Below are 14,733 nucleotides of genomic sequence, written 5' to 3' on the forward strand. Positions count from 1 at the left end.
GCCGGGTGCAGCTGTCTCCCACTGGTACATACTTGGAGGGAGGGCTGGAGCCCATCTACAGCAGCATGAGGCCATATACATACAGCAAAGAAGCTTTGGAGGTGGAGGTAATTAGTTCTGCCTGCACTCGTGCATACCAGGTATGTGAACCACTGAGTGCTTCTTTTGGAAGCTTTAGTGATATTTTAGTTGTCCAAACTTTTTTTTTTTAATTTTCTTCTTGTCAAACAGTTGCAGAGCCAAGCTTCCAACTTACAGTAGTTCTTAACTTTCTTAATGCTGCTACCCTGTAATAGAGTCCCCTTATGTTAGATGGCCCTCAACCATAAAATTATTTCTGTTGCTACTTCATAATTGTAATTTTGCTGTCATGAATTGTGATGTAGATATCTGACATGTAGATGATCTTTGGTGATCCCCTGTGACAAGGTCATTTGATCGTCCCTCAGTGGAGTCATGACTCCAGGTAGAAAACCACTGGAATAAAGTCACCTCTCTCCTGTCTTAAGGAGGTTGAAGAGAAGCAATGGTGTTGCCTCTTTCAACAATCTGAGTGTTCTCAGGGCTTGGATAAGCCTTGGATACCTTTGTTCCAAAGATGCAGGATGTTCACCGACTTGTCCTCCAAGAGCTGCTGTGTCTGCAACTGAAATGACATCTTCCCTTTTCTTCTCAATGCTAAGAACACTGATGGTCATGAACCATGATGAGCAGACAGACACATACCATCTCTAGGATCTCAAAAGAAGCCCTGAAACTCACTTAATTTTCTTTTATTTAACTGTAGAGACAAGAAAATGTGGTATAGTTTTTCTTCCTCCTCTCTAGCAGGCCAAAAGGAAGTTTTGCAACTTAATAACTTCAGACTCTTTTTAGTTGAAACACCTGAGATCCAGGCCTCTGTTGTCAATGTTTGTCAAAAATATGAGTGACTTTACCGGGTAAATGTCAGGACTTAAGTCCCGGGCACTGAGCTGGCCCAGGTAGGAAGGGAGTACCAAAAGCCTGCCTGATCCTTGGAGTGGGTTCCTTTCTGACTTGCCAGGTATGTTCTTTAGTTGGTGTTTGCTAGTTCTACAGCATCCTTCCTGTACATGCTGATGCTAATCTGCAGTTGCCATGGGTTCCTGCCTCTACCAGGACCGGGTGGGAAACAAAAAACAGTTTTAACTTTGTTAATTAGTTGATGTCCCATATATTAAACTGACTGCCTTTGTATTATCTTCTGCCAAGTCACTCAAGACTAGGAGGGCGCATTGTGAAATTTTTTTGCTAATTATGTCTCACCATGGATCTGTGCTGTACCCATAAAAGGTACCAGATTATGTCTGTCTTACAAGTGGACCTGCTTACCCAGCATTCTACCCAACTCTGCTCTCAGAGGGTTCTTGGAGGCTGAGTATTATGCCAGAAACAGAGCTCTGTTCAAATGTGCTGGCCTGTGCTGTCTGCGGAGGAGTGGAAATCCCAGAAGCCTATATTTGGATCGTCTTCATTCCTCAACAGAAATTTAAAAAACAATAGGATGTTCCCCGTCCAATTTGCCGCCTGGATCCTGACACGGTTCTCTTTTATGCCATTGGTTTCTTAGATTGTAGAAAAACGTGTTTCAGCAAAGGAGGCCAATTTTCAAAACCACTCATTTGGCAAATGCACGAGCTCTCCAGCTGGAAAGAGCCGCTTCTGTTCCTTGCGGTTACCTAATCCCAAAGCAGCGGTAATCATGTTTAAAGAAATTACCAGCTCTGCCAATAGCCTTGGGCTGCACAGGGAGGGCTGGAGACAGCCACTGCTGATGCTATGGAAACCCACTATGCAGATCAGGAAGGCCTGTTTAAAGAGCTACCTGGGCACAAATTTTACCACATCCTTCCCAGTGCAAAGGTCTACTACCTTCACTTTCCTGGGATCAGCTTCTCTAATGTTTGGCTAAATAACCCATGTATTGAAATAGGGATGTCTGTACAATTGCGTTTTCCAAGATGTACTATTTGATCAGGCCATAAACAGCATATCTCCCTTTATCACTATCACGTCAATGTTAATCTTGCACCGTTGTTGAATGGAGTGGTCAGAATAATGAAGAACCTAGTAGAATATCACCACTGTTGAAATGGGCTGACATTCCACATCTGCTGCCTTCTATGTAAGTCAGATTTCCAGTTTTGGAAATGACACAAACTCTAACCTAAAGCAGCCTGCTCCTTTCCTGATATTGAAAGGCGTGTCCTTCCATGAACAGGGTTCACAACAGAGGAAAAACTCAAAAAGAGGATCTGGCTAAGGTTGTTGTCTTCTAATCCAACCATTTGCAAGAGACTGACTAATGAAAGCACACAGTGGGTCCTTGTTCATCAGAAATGTAGGGTTAGGTAATCTGACCTCATATACCAACGCTAGATGTGGGCAATTTCCCAAAGAACACTCCTGGGGTATCACAATATGATCTTTCCTTTTGGTATTTGATGTGTAGAGGGAAGCATAGCCTTTTCCACACTATTGTCAAACTTATGCTTAGTATAGAGTGGTCAGAGAAGAAAGCACAGAGTCAGTGTGGACCAGATTCCAAGGCTGATGCTCATGGATGTCTGCCTGGTGGCTCTCTAGGACATCAGAACACAGGACCACACTCGGAATGACTTGAAACAAGATAAAGTTGTTGTCTCTCAGCTCTAAATCCTAGAAGTGAAAGGTCCAGGTGTCAGCAGAACTGGAATTTTGAAAATGAATGAGAAAACCAAGCTCCACCCCTCCCAGTGCCATGGCTCATAGCTTCATCCCTGAAGGCTCTACATCTGTTCCTATGCCGTTCTTCCCTCCAGGTTTCTCTTTATAAGGATACTTGCTGTGTTAGCATACAGGCATCTCTTCCCCATTATAGCCTTGTCTTAACCACATTTTCAAGGATCCTGATTTCCATATTAGGTCATCATCTGAGCTATGAAATTCAGGACTCCCATATGTCTATAGGGGACATAATTCAATCTATAGTAGGTAGAATCTCTCCCGAGAACCAAATATGATTGCATCTAGCCTCTGTGAACCAGATATGTGTGTAGTTGTCAAATGATGTCTTTGAACAATGGGCAAAGATGTCTCAGCAAGTCAGTTCCAAAGAGTAAGTTGCTATACCTTCCCATTCAGCCCAGCATGCTAGGTTACTTCCATAAGCTCTATAGTGGAAATAAAAACTAATGACCCTAGATACCTGCAAAAGATGTTCTCAATGAGATCAGACTGATGAACCCATCATGATCCAGACTTCCGTATCCAGAGATCTATTCTTACCTCCATGCTCAGAAATGATATGCTCCAAAGGGATTAAATAACATAGACTCAATTCCTAATGACTGAAACACAATGTCAGTATATGCTAATGTATAAGAAATCTGTGTCAGACAGTCAAAAATGTTCCTTTTAGTGTGAATGTGAATTCATTTCTGTGGGCTGAACTACAGAGGAAGCAAAATCAGAAAGCACCTTAGAGAGAAAGGACGAGTCAGCTGGTGATTCAATTATTGCATTACTTATAATGGTTGGCCTTAACTGTCAAGTTGACACAATCTAGAATCACCTAGGGAGTTTAGAAGGATTGTGTAGATGAGGTTGACCTATTGGCACGTCTGCAGGCTATTATGTTGCTTATATCCATTGAGGTGGGAAGATCTGCCCACTGTGGGTGTCACAATTCCCTGGATAGAGGATTCTATACTGTGCGGAGAATGCAAGCTAAGCACAGGAATGCATGCATCCATTCATTGCTCTCTACACTTGACTGTGACTCTTACTACCTGTTTCAAATTCCTGACACCTAATGTAATCAAAACCTGTAAGAGAAATAAACTTTTTCCTACTTCTGTTGTTTCTACTGAAGTATTTTCATTATGGCATGAGGAAAGGAAAGGAAAGGAAAGGAAAGGAAAGGAAAGGAAAGGAAAGGAAAGGAAAGGAAAGGAAAGGAAAGGAAGGCATTAACCAAGGCTTGAACTGCCATTTTCTTAGACTTACTTAATGTAAAAACACATGATATTTGATTATAGATGACAATTATGAAGACACTTCTTGTTAGACATTACTCTAAATATATCTTACATTATTTTCCCAGCACTGCTATGCAGAAGGAGATGGCTTTACTCTCCCATCACAGATGACGATAAAGTAAGATAAGTTCTTTGCCAACATTATAGTTAGTGAGTGGCAGGACCATTGAGAATTCTCATTGGCTGGTCCCAGGAGTCGAGTTATTCATGTATGTGTTATAATGTCCACAGGGAATCTGGGACCAAGCAGCAGTGTACCAACTACCTGTTTTTTCTTATTTTTTTTCTCCCTGTTTCTACCATTTCTACAAGCCTTCCTTGACAAGTGTTCATTGCTTAACAGCCATATTTGTATAAGGTTTAGACCTATTAGAATTGTTGCAAACATAAAAGACATTTTGTTTTAATCTCTATGAATTGCACAAAATATGTTTTCCTCAATAGGAGGTATCCATACATTCTAGAAAAGAAATCCAATAAGGTCAGAAGCTCCAGTATGAAGCAGGCAATGATATCAAATAGGATGGTAAATCAGGTGACATCTGAGAAGAAATGAGAGGAGATCCATGAAAAATGATAGACAAGCAGCAACACTGCCACACAACACAGGAAAGACTTATGGGAAGTGAAGGATAAAGAAACCTCAGTGCAGGGGACACCAGGGCCAAGAGGTGGGAGTAGGTGGGTGGGGGAGTGGGTGTGGGAGGGTGGGGAGGACTTTGGGGATAGCATTGGAAATGTAAATGAAATAAATACCCAATAATAAAAAAAGGAAAAAAAAACCCAGCTCATATATACATGTATATATGAGTTTCATGAGATAACTTTTATGTTATAAACTACAAATAATAAATCATCTTGGACATATTTTAAAAAGAACAAAAAAAAATACCTCTGGAGCCACATCCTTTGTCCTGCACTCTAGTCAGGATTTTCCACTCACCCTAAGAGGTCAGGTTAGATGAAGGGTTTTACATGAAGCCATCACTTTGACTTGCTCATAAATGGAAATTGAAATGACCCTAAAAGGTGCCTGACCTAGTCAGTGCATGTCATGAGTGAATCCAGCAAACCTAGTCAGGTCCAGCTACTGCAAGCTTTCCCCTTTCCTCACCTCTACTCTTGCTACCAAGCATTGTGGAAGCTCTAGACCCAAGGGAGCTAGAACCACACAAAAGACAATGGCTAGAGACAGAGGACTGGTATTCCCCTGAGTTAGTGTGTGTTCTGGGTAGGTAGGTGAGTGTGCTGTGTTCTGCCAACAACAGAATCAGCACGTAGAAAAGAGCCAAGAGAAAGCCCCTGCCTTAGTAGATGGCTCCTCTTTTTGACTCTGGCTAGTCTGTTCATCCCTGAGAATCATCCCTGACTGTGACAAACCCAGGTCCCTCCTCCCAGTTAAAACATAATTTCACCTGTGGGCAAATAATCAGTATTGATACTTAACTCAAATCTGGGCTGGCACAGTATGAGATCCCATGGAGAAGAAGACAGTATACCCGTTCATCTAATCTTTATAATGAACAAAATAATTAGTATTTAGTGGGCATACACTCTATGGCAGGAATTATTAGGCAGGAATTATATGTACCACATATATTAACTCACTTAGAAGCCACTGTGAAGTCAATCAGATGGTACACTTAAGTATTTCGTGAGGAAGGAACTGATTGCACAAAGGTCATGCCCTTGATCATACGGTGGATTAGTGTCTGCTCTTGCATTAAAGCCCTGTCATCTTGTGTTACTAGCACCACAATTTGACTGAAGGTAGCCTTTCAACTTGGATGTTAAATAGGCAGTGGTCAAATCCAGGCAGTGGATTCATGGGTAAGCTGGAAGAACTAAACAGAGGCAATTATTCTTGGAAGCAAGAATGTGAAGGAATGCCTATTCTGAATGTGTAAGGCATGTAATGGGAGCCCCATAAGGATCTAGCCCGCGGATAAGCCACATGGAATATGGGCTGCTGAGCATCTATTTGTGTTATTTATAGCATTTGTATTGCATCGATACTATCATTCTGCACCCTGGCCTTGAATCACTATTCAGTGAAGACCTACAACGTGGGCACTGCATCCAGGTGTGATTGTCTTTTGTCTGCATGTAGCCCCATTTGGACCTAGAGCTTCCACCCTCCCCTATGGTTAGCCTTCAGTTCTGCTTCAGCAACTACATAGCAGATGCTAAGTAAGAGCTGGTAGAGTAAACAGTGATGCTGTTGAGAAACCACTGAGAGATAGATGTACTTGTCCCTGGATGTTGTGCATGGTCTATTAAGCCTATTGAAAAATACCAGCAAGGAAGCAGACAAAATCTCCCACCTTCATATAACCACATTTTAAGGAGAAGCTAGTCACTAAGATAATGCTAATATTGATGGCAGGAAAATAATAAATAAGAAAAGAGAATCAAGAATCCAAGATGGAGGGACCTTGCTCTTAAGTTTCTATAAAGACTTCTGAGTTCATAAAAGGAAAAGAGCTTATCACATGGCTGTCAAGCAGAAGAACCCTCTAAACTACTGCATTGATAGGACACATCTGGGCTCAGATTTGAGCATGAAGTTGAAAGGGCAGAGTGAAGACACCATTGTCCAAAGAAGGCAGGTGATAATTGAAGAAGTAGTCTAAGGAGAAGTTCCTTACACACTAGGGAAGGTACCTGGCTTTGTTCTCATTGTGTGCTCACAGTGCAGTAACTAGGAAGGCAGATTAATATGATCAAAATGTGAGTTCTACAGAATCACTCTGCTTATTGTATGAGGAAACGATATAGAGGGTGAGGCTGGAGAAAACCATAACATGTCACTATATACAAGTCTACACACAGGAATCTCCATCAAAAAAAAGAAAGAAAGAAAGAAAGGAAGGAAGGAAGGGAAGGGAAGGGAAGGGAAGGGAAGGGAAGGGAAGGGAAGGGAAGGGAAGGGAAGGGAAGGGAAGGGAAGGGAAGGGAAGGGAAGGGAAGGGAAGGGAAGGGAAGGGAAGGGAAGGGAAGGGAAGGGAAGGGAAGGGAAGGGAAGGGAAGGGAAGGGAAGGGAAGGGAAGGGAAGGGAAGGGAAGGGAAGGGAAGGGAAGGGAAGGGAAGGGAAGGGAAGGGAAGGGAAGGGAAGGGAAGGGAAGGGAAGGGAAGGGAAGGGAAGGGAAGGGAAGGGAAGGGAAGGGAAGGGAAGGGAAGGGAAGGGAAGGGAAGGGAAGGGAAGGGAAGGGAAGGGAAGGGAAGGGAAGGAAGAAGGTAGCCCTGGTGGCACTCAGGAGACGGAGGCAGGAGGATTAGCCAACTCCAGTTATAGAACAAGTTAGAGGCCAAACTAGGCTACATGAGAGCCTGCCTCAGAAGTAAGGACAAATCTGTTTCAAACTCCTTCCTCGTGATTCAAAGGTAACCACCTAGTGAGGCAATTTACAAAAACAGTAAACTGGGATTTTAGTTAACAAGCATCATCTGTATGATAGCAGCTCATAGGAAGAGTTCAAAGTGGAGCTTCAGACACAATCTTGTACATATAAACAAAAGTTAATACCAATGTGAATTGACTACTATAAATTACAGTGTTGATTGGTAATCCCAGCACTATCTCCAAGATGATTCAAGATTATAAAGGAAATTATATGAGAATTAGAACATTCCATGAATAATATATATTTACCACAAAAGAGTAAAGAAGACATATAAGAATTAAATGTCAAAATTCAGACATAAATCCCACCTTGTCCGTAATTATGTTTAATATAAATGGTTTAAACATTCCAGTGAAAGACAGAGAATGGCACAGTGGATCAATTTTAAAGATAAATGACCTGGTAATTATTGTGCCCATTTATCTCCAGTCTCACTTTCTTTGTTTCAGCCTACCATGCTTAAACACAGTCCAAATTCACTAAATGAAAATGTACTGAAATAAGTAATGTATACATTCTAAGTTCCTAAATTTCAAAGTACAGTGTTCTTGCCAAATATGTTTTCCCTAGGATCCAAATCACCAGCTGATCCAGCGTATCCACACCCTATGTACTACCTGCCCACGGGTTACTTACTCAACTCAGTAACCCCAGTACTTGTGTTTAGGTAATTGTGTTATTCTGTTCATCATCAACCCAAAGCACAGGAGTAATGATGCTGAAACGATTGGCCAAAGAGAAGTCATAAAGGGCTTAGTTTACACTCATACTCACTACTTCATAAGGAAAGAAACACAACTGAGAGTGGATCTTGGTGAGACCTTGGTAAGAATAAATATATTTGTGAGACTGTAAAAAGATAAAAATGAAACTATACTATTTTTGCTGTTATGCCTCAGACTATAAAAGTTGCAGCCACGGCATTGGTTCATGAGTGAGCTTCGGAAGGTGCTGCGTCGGACCCCCGCCAGAACTAAAAGATGACAACAGCAGCCAGGCCAACTTTTGAACCTGCAAGAGGTGGGAGAGGAAAAGGAGAGGGGGATTTGAGCTAGCTCTCCAAGCAGTATTCAAGCAGAGACCTTCCCTCTCATACAAAGATGAAGTAGAGACAAACCACACAGGATGCCCCTGAAGAGGTGACTTCAGGAGAGAACTGGAAGAGAGAGAGCAAGCTGCTGCAAGAGACAAAAACAGGGACCGCCCAACTCGAGAGCATACAACTTCCTCTTCAATGTCAAAGAAGCCCCGCTTAGACCAGATCCCTGCTGCCACCCTTGATGCTGAGGATCCTCTCACAGACGAGGAAGATGAGGATTTTGAAGAGGAGAGCGATGATGGTGATACTGCATCTCTTCTCGCAGAGCTAGAAAAGATCAAGAAGGAAAGAGCTGAAGAGCAGGCCAGGAAGGAACAAGAACAAAAAGCAGAGGAAGAGAGAATTCGCATGGAAAACATTCTGAGTGGAAACCCTCTCCTAAATCTCACTGGCCCATCCCAGCCTCAGGCCAACTTCAAGGCTAAAAGAAGATGGGACGATGATGTCGTTTTTAAGAACTGTGCAAAAGGTATAGATGACCAGAAGAAAGACAAATGATTTGTAAATGATACACTGCGATCTGAATTTCACAAAAAGTTCATGGAGAAATATATTAAGTAATATAGTTTTATGTGCTTAATTAAAAACTAAAGTGTTAAGGATCAAAAAAAAAATTTGCAGCCACAGGAAGTGGCAACCTCTAGTTATTCAAGTCAGTTTATGACACTGTACCGCTCCATGCCATGAGATGGGTAGGTAGAGTACTACTAGATGTGTTAAGAGAGATTGCATTAACAAAACTGATTATGATCTATTGTTATCATGATTCCATTATATGTCCAACATATTTTCATTAATCTCTTCCTGTGCCTGGTATATAAGTTAAACTTTACATGAATGCTTAAGTGAGGAAAATCATAGGTTTCATGTCAGATAGCTAATAGGGTGTTGGAGTATATCTATTATACATTTAGGAGGTTTGCTGTGCATTCAGCTTACGATGAGTATCTGGGAACTGTCTCTTTTCCAAGGACTTGAGAATGCTTGAAGGAAAGTGGCTACAAACAAGCCAGTGCATAGCACCTTCAGGGGGATAAAGCGAATGCACCATTTTCCATGACTCCAGGGCAACACTTGTGAGGCAAATCAAGTGAAGATGCCTTATTGTGAAGCAGCTATCCTCAGGAAAGCATGCCATGACAAGTGTGCCTGTACTTGTACCAGGACGCCCCAGAATACCAGGGACAATTATGCTTCATTCAAAGAATAAATCCACATCCAAAAAAAAAACCTACTGTAGAATCAACACCCTCTTCAATGATGGGTAGAATTAGACAGGAGATAGAGGGGGAATCAATCCTCAAAAGAGTACCATAAACCAGTTAGGCCTGGCCAGTCCAAAGCAGAACACACTGTGCTGTCCATGCTATAGCACAAGTGGTTCTGTAAAAGAAGAGCCATTAGCCACGAAAGGATGAAACCACACAAAGAATTGCATGCTAGTCACACTGGAATGAAGTTAGATAGAAATCAGTGATGAAATGGTAAAATGTGCAAATACATGAAAACAGAACAGTCCTTAATAACCTGCTTAATAAGAACATGGTTCACAGGGAAAAACCACAAATCAAATTAGCACACACTGTAAGACCAATGACAACCTGTAGCACACGCTGTAAGACCAATGACAACCTGTAGCATCTGAACTCTTCCCTTAAGAAGCCAGGACAAAAAGGAAGCAGAGGGAAGAGAGTGGGCAAGCCAACAGGACTGAGCAGAAACTGAAAGGATCAACTGATCTGGCTGATCTGGGCAACCAGAGAGAAAAGGCTGTTGGTTCCATTAAAGTGAAGAGACTGAATCATCAGACAATTTGAGAGAGAGAGAGAGAGAGAGAGAGAGAGAGAGAGAGAGAGAGAGAGAGAGAGAGAGAGAGAACTTCCCACTAAGGAAAATCTAGACCTAGGTGCTCTCTGGGTGATTTCTGGCAAAGGTTTAAAGAGCAATGAACTCTGACTCTTTACATACCAAACACAGACAGGGAGAGAAAGATAACACACGTATACACACACATGCAAGCATACATACATGTATACACATGCATTTTGACATACACATATACACAGAGAGATGGGAGAGAGAGAGAGATGCACACATATACATACATACATGCAAACATACATACATGTACACACATGCATTTAGAAACACACAGACAGAGGAGCAATGCACACATACACATACATACATACAAACATACATACATATACACACATACACACAGAGATACACAATATATAACACAGATAAACAGATGTACATATATAAACATACAACATATATACATGTACAAACACATACATACACATGTACCTGCACACACATGCACACACTAAGTAAATGAACTTTTTAAGTAGTTAAACTAAAAATACATACAGACTGTATAATCCCATTCATATGAGATTCCATAGATCAGGCGATGCTAGGAGGAGAACACTGATACTTTGTGAAGGGTGAGTAGCAGGGGCTATGGATTCAAATTTCTTTGGGAATGATAAGAATATCCTAATTGTAGGTATGAGCATATTGGTGAATGTAATCTTTTCAAAATACTCCATTTTACAGTTTAAAATAAAGGAATTTACATATCAATATAACTTACTATTTACTTTTTTAAAAACACATCATTAGCATGTATTAGCTTGCCCTCTGTTAGTCCAGACAGAACACGGCTCTGTTCTCTGCCTACGGCCTCCTAAGACCAAGATGAAGGTACAGGTATTCTTGCGGGCTCTTGGAAGTCTCTGATAGGCTCACTCTTTCCATTGAAACAATGAGGTTTCTTATGGAGGAACAGGGTTATGGCAACTGTTGGTTTTCTTACTGCCACCCGGGACCCCTCTCTATCCTAGGAGGTTCCCACCATCCCTGCATTTTGGCTAAACTATCTCAGAGTCAACAGTGGAGAATCTTTAGGTAAAGCCCAGAATTAGTTAGAGGTCTGAATTCAGGATGACTTTCATCCCCAGGCAGCAAAGCTTACCTTATCCTGTCAACCCTCATTCAGTCTTCCTTTTATAAAGCCACCAAGATGTGCAACTCATACCCAGCATGGTAGTGATGGTGTATACATGGTCACAGTCCCACGGAAGCCTGCTGCACACCTTGCAGATTATACAGCCCATCGTATCCTTGACCTACCACATAGCCTTTTTGCTTTAAATCCCCTAGGTTGGTTGCCAATCTCACCAATTTTTTTTTCTTTTGGTTTGCTCTGTGGTTTGTGGCATTTTTGTTGCTTTGCTTCTGACTTAGGTTGAGTCTTGATGTGTTGCCTAAGCTACCTTTGAACCCTCAATGTTCTTGCCTCCATCTCCCAAGTTCTGGGTGCATAGGTGTGCGCTGCTGAGCCTGACCTCACATGTTTTGAATGTTATCACGTCCCCTAGCTCAGACCACAAAGATTAAGAGTGCTGTAAAAGCACTGTTAGGCTGAAGCCCTGGGAATTGGAAGCCAAGAGTGGGGGAGGTGCAGGTCAGCACACCAGGGACCTACAGCAGAGTGAGCACAATGTCAACCGCCAAAGGTTGGAATGGTCCTCTGATTGTTCTAGAGATTGTTTCTCATATTTGGACTGCAAACCCAGATCATGTGTTTGTGTGTGTGCAGCAGGAAGACCGTGGGGGTGGGTGAGAAAGGCCGATGTGAGTGACAGAGTGCTGCTTTATTGCTGCTATTGCTTCAAGCTATTCTGCTCAAAAATAGGAAATAACATGAAAATCAATAGGACATGATAAAAGTCATTGCTGAAGTGGAGAAGAGTGAAGTCGGCCGCATGTTCCTTGGACGCCAGGAAGCCCTTTTCCTCTTTCTCTCTCTGCTCCCCCATCTTCCCATAGCGTGGATTTATCCACAATGTGCCCAGATTCTGAGCGCCTGCAGGGAAGGAGCCTAATTGCAGCCACATGAAGTCTTGAATGACTTGGCTTATTGACATGGCCTCCCTGCAAGAGTGGAGGCCCCGGCCAGGTGATGATAATTGCCCTAGACAGAACTCTCAGACATGTGAGCTTTACAAAGGGTTTGTGTCCATCAGCCAGAATCAGAGACAAAAACCATGACTGCATGATTTGCCTTTGAAGAAAGGGTCTCACCTGTTCAGCAGAAACACACAAACTGTGCCCCCACCCATATAATATGGGAAGATAAAATTCACCCCTTCAAAATTGAAGAGTTGCATATTGTATAAACTATACATTTATGGGTGTGTGAATCCGATTTTTAATAAAGGAAAACTAACATTTTTACATATTTAAAACTAGATTGTTTTGTGCTAGTGAGGGGTTGATCTGTGATGTTGCCATGCCAATCCTAAAACATCTCCCTGAGATACACTACACCCCACTATTTTGCAGATGGGACTGCAGATGTAGAAACAGCATTGTCATTTGGAGACAGACAGGAGCCTGAGCTCTGTGGTCTTCACCTGGCACGGGCTGGTCCTTTCTCTTCTGGAACCATAGTTTTCTTTGGTCTAAGAGGTACCTTTGACCAAAGTCTCCTTCTGGAACCCCAGCCTTTGCTTTCTCACATATTTTAATAAGACAGTGCTGCTGGTTTGTGTTTGTTTTGTCTTGTTTTTAGGGGGAAATTAAGCCTCTCATTTTTGCTATCCTTTTCAAGAGGGAATGCCATTTATAACAACATTAAGTAGCAGCGAGTGCTAAATGCACTGACTGAGCTCTTTAACTAATGAAATTATCGAGTTGCACCAGTAATTACATTTGCTTCCCAAAGAAAATCCGAAGGTTTTTCAGACCAGTGTCTTCTAGTCACTAAGAACCCAGCTGACAACCACCTTACTTTGCAGAAATTCTGAATGGGCAGACACCACGGCACCACCAGTTTGTTCCCAGCACAGAGTAAGGAGAGCACTGAGGAGATCATGTCCCCTCAGAGAGTGACACCCTCATGGCCACATCACTGGCAATGTCTAAACAACATGGTGAGGGGCAGGGCATACAATACCACTCATGTCCCTCTGAGATGGCTGTGTTTCCTCTCACACAGTCTCTGCTTCCAGACTTTAGAGCAGGAGAAGGAGTGAAAAAGGAAGATTCTCAGGAGACATTCTGGAGGAGAGGAGATTAGTGTGCAGAGGACAGGCACAGTGACCTATTTACCTCACAGTGGCCAACCCCACATTTGTGATCAGGACACGAGGGCATCTCGGCCTTCTGCGGAGGTAATCTAGCATTACCCAGACACAGCATGAGATGGAAGAATGTAAGTTACCCCACCCAGCCTTTCACCAAAGCATCGAGGCAGTCATGAACTGTGGCTAGGGATCATTTCAATTGTGAGGTAAAATGGCTAGCTCATACCAGAGGAGAACTCTCAATAACAGAAAATGAGATTTTTTCCCCCTAATGTCTAAACATGACCAAAAGAATCTAAAAAAAAAAAAAAAAAAAAACAAAAACACCTGCCTGTTCTGGAATTCAAAAACAAATGAGCAAAGTAAGCAATAATAAGAGTTCAAAGATAACAATTAGAGGAACATAAACTACTTCATAAATTGCCTGTCAAGTTCAGCCCAGCCCCCCTCACAGACAACTAAGAATGCATTGGAATGTGTCTACGCAGAGAATGCTATAACCGAAAAGTAGATGAAGACAGCCCTTGAAGGGTTGGGGTTTATTTAAAAAGGCTAACATCATTTTGATCTGCAACTATTCTTAAGGTTTGCTCTCTTTGGCATTTATCCCTGTCATCTTCAACATCCCCTTTCACTGTCCTGTGTTTAGCCCAGGTTATCACTGAGCCCTGCTGTGTGTTCAGCTTCAAGTTACTCAAGGCAGAGAGACACAAAGGCAGGTGCAATGAGTGTGAATGGGAACAGGTTGCTAAATCAAAACACATGATCATCTAACTAGATGAAGTGGTCAAGGACTTTGACTGCAAGATAAAGACCCACCAATTCTTGAAAATAGTGTAAAGCAGGACTCGGGACACATGCCTGTGACTCAGTCCTGGGTAGAAAAGGGTGATGCTGATCAACAAATCTAGGTGAATTAGTGTGCTTCTGGTTGAGCGAAAGTCCTTGTCCCAAGAGATTAAGTTGGCAAGAGTGTGATGAAGACATGAAATCAACATCTGGCCTCTAAGGCATGTACCCATACAGGTACATATAGGTACATATAGGCACATGCTCACCTGGGCGCACGCGCGCGTACACACACACACACA

At 42.3% G+C, this 14,733-nt stretch overlaps 1 pseudogene; it reads left to right on the plus strand.

The window, feature by feature from the left end:
• Positions 1 to 8,388: 8,388 nt before the first annotated feature.
• Positions 8,389 to 9,157, plus strand: LOC110307422 (spliceosome-associated protein CWC15 homolog pseudogene; annotated as a pseudogene).
• Positions 9,158 to 14,733: the final 5,576 nt, after the last annotated feature.

This window comes from Mus caroli, unplaced genomic scaffold, assembly GCF_978045245.1.
Source record: "Mus caroli unplaced genomic scaffold, Mus_caroli_1 scaffold_14, whole genome shotgun sequence".
NCBI lineage: Eukaryota > Metazoa > Chordata > Mammalia > Rodentia > Muridae > Mus > Mus caroli.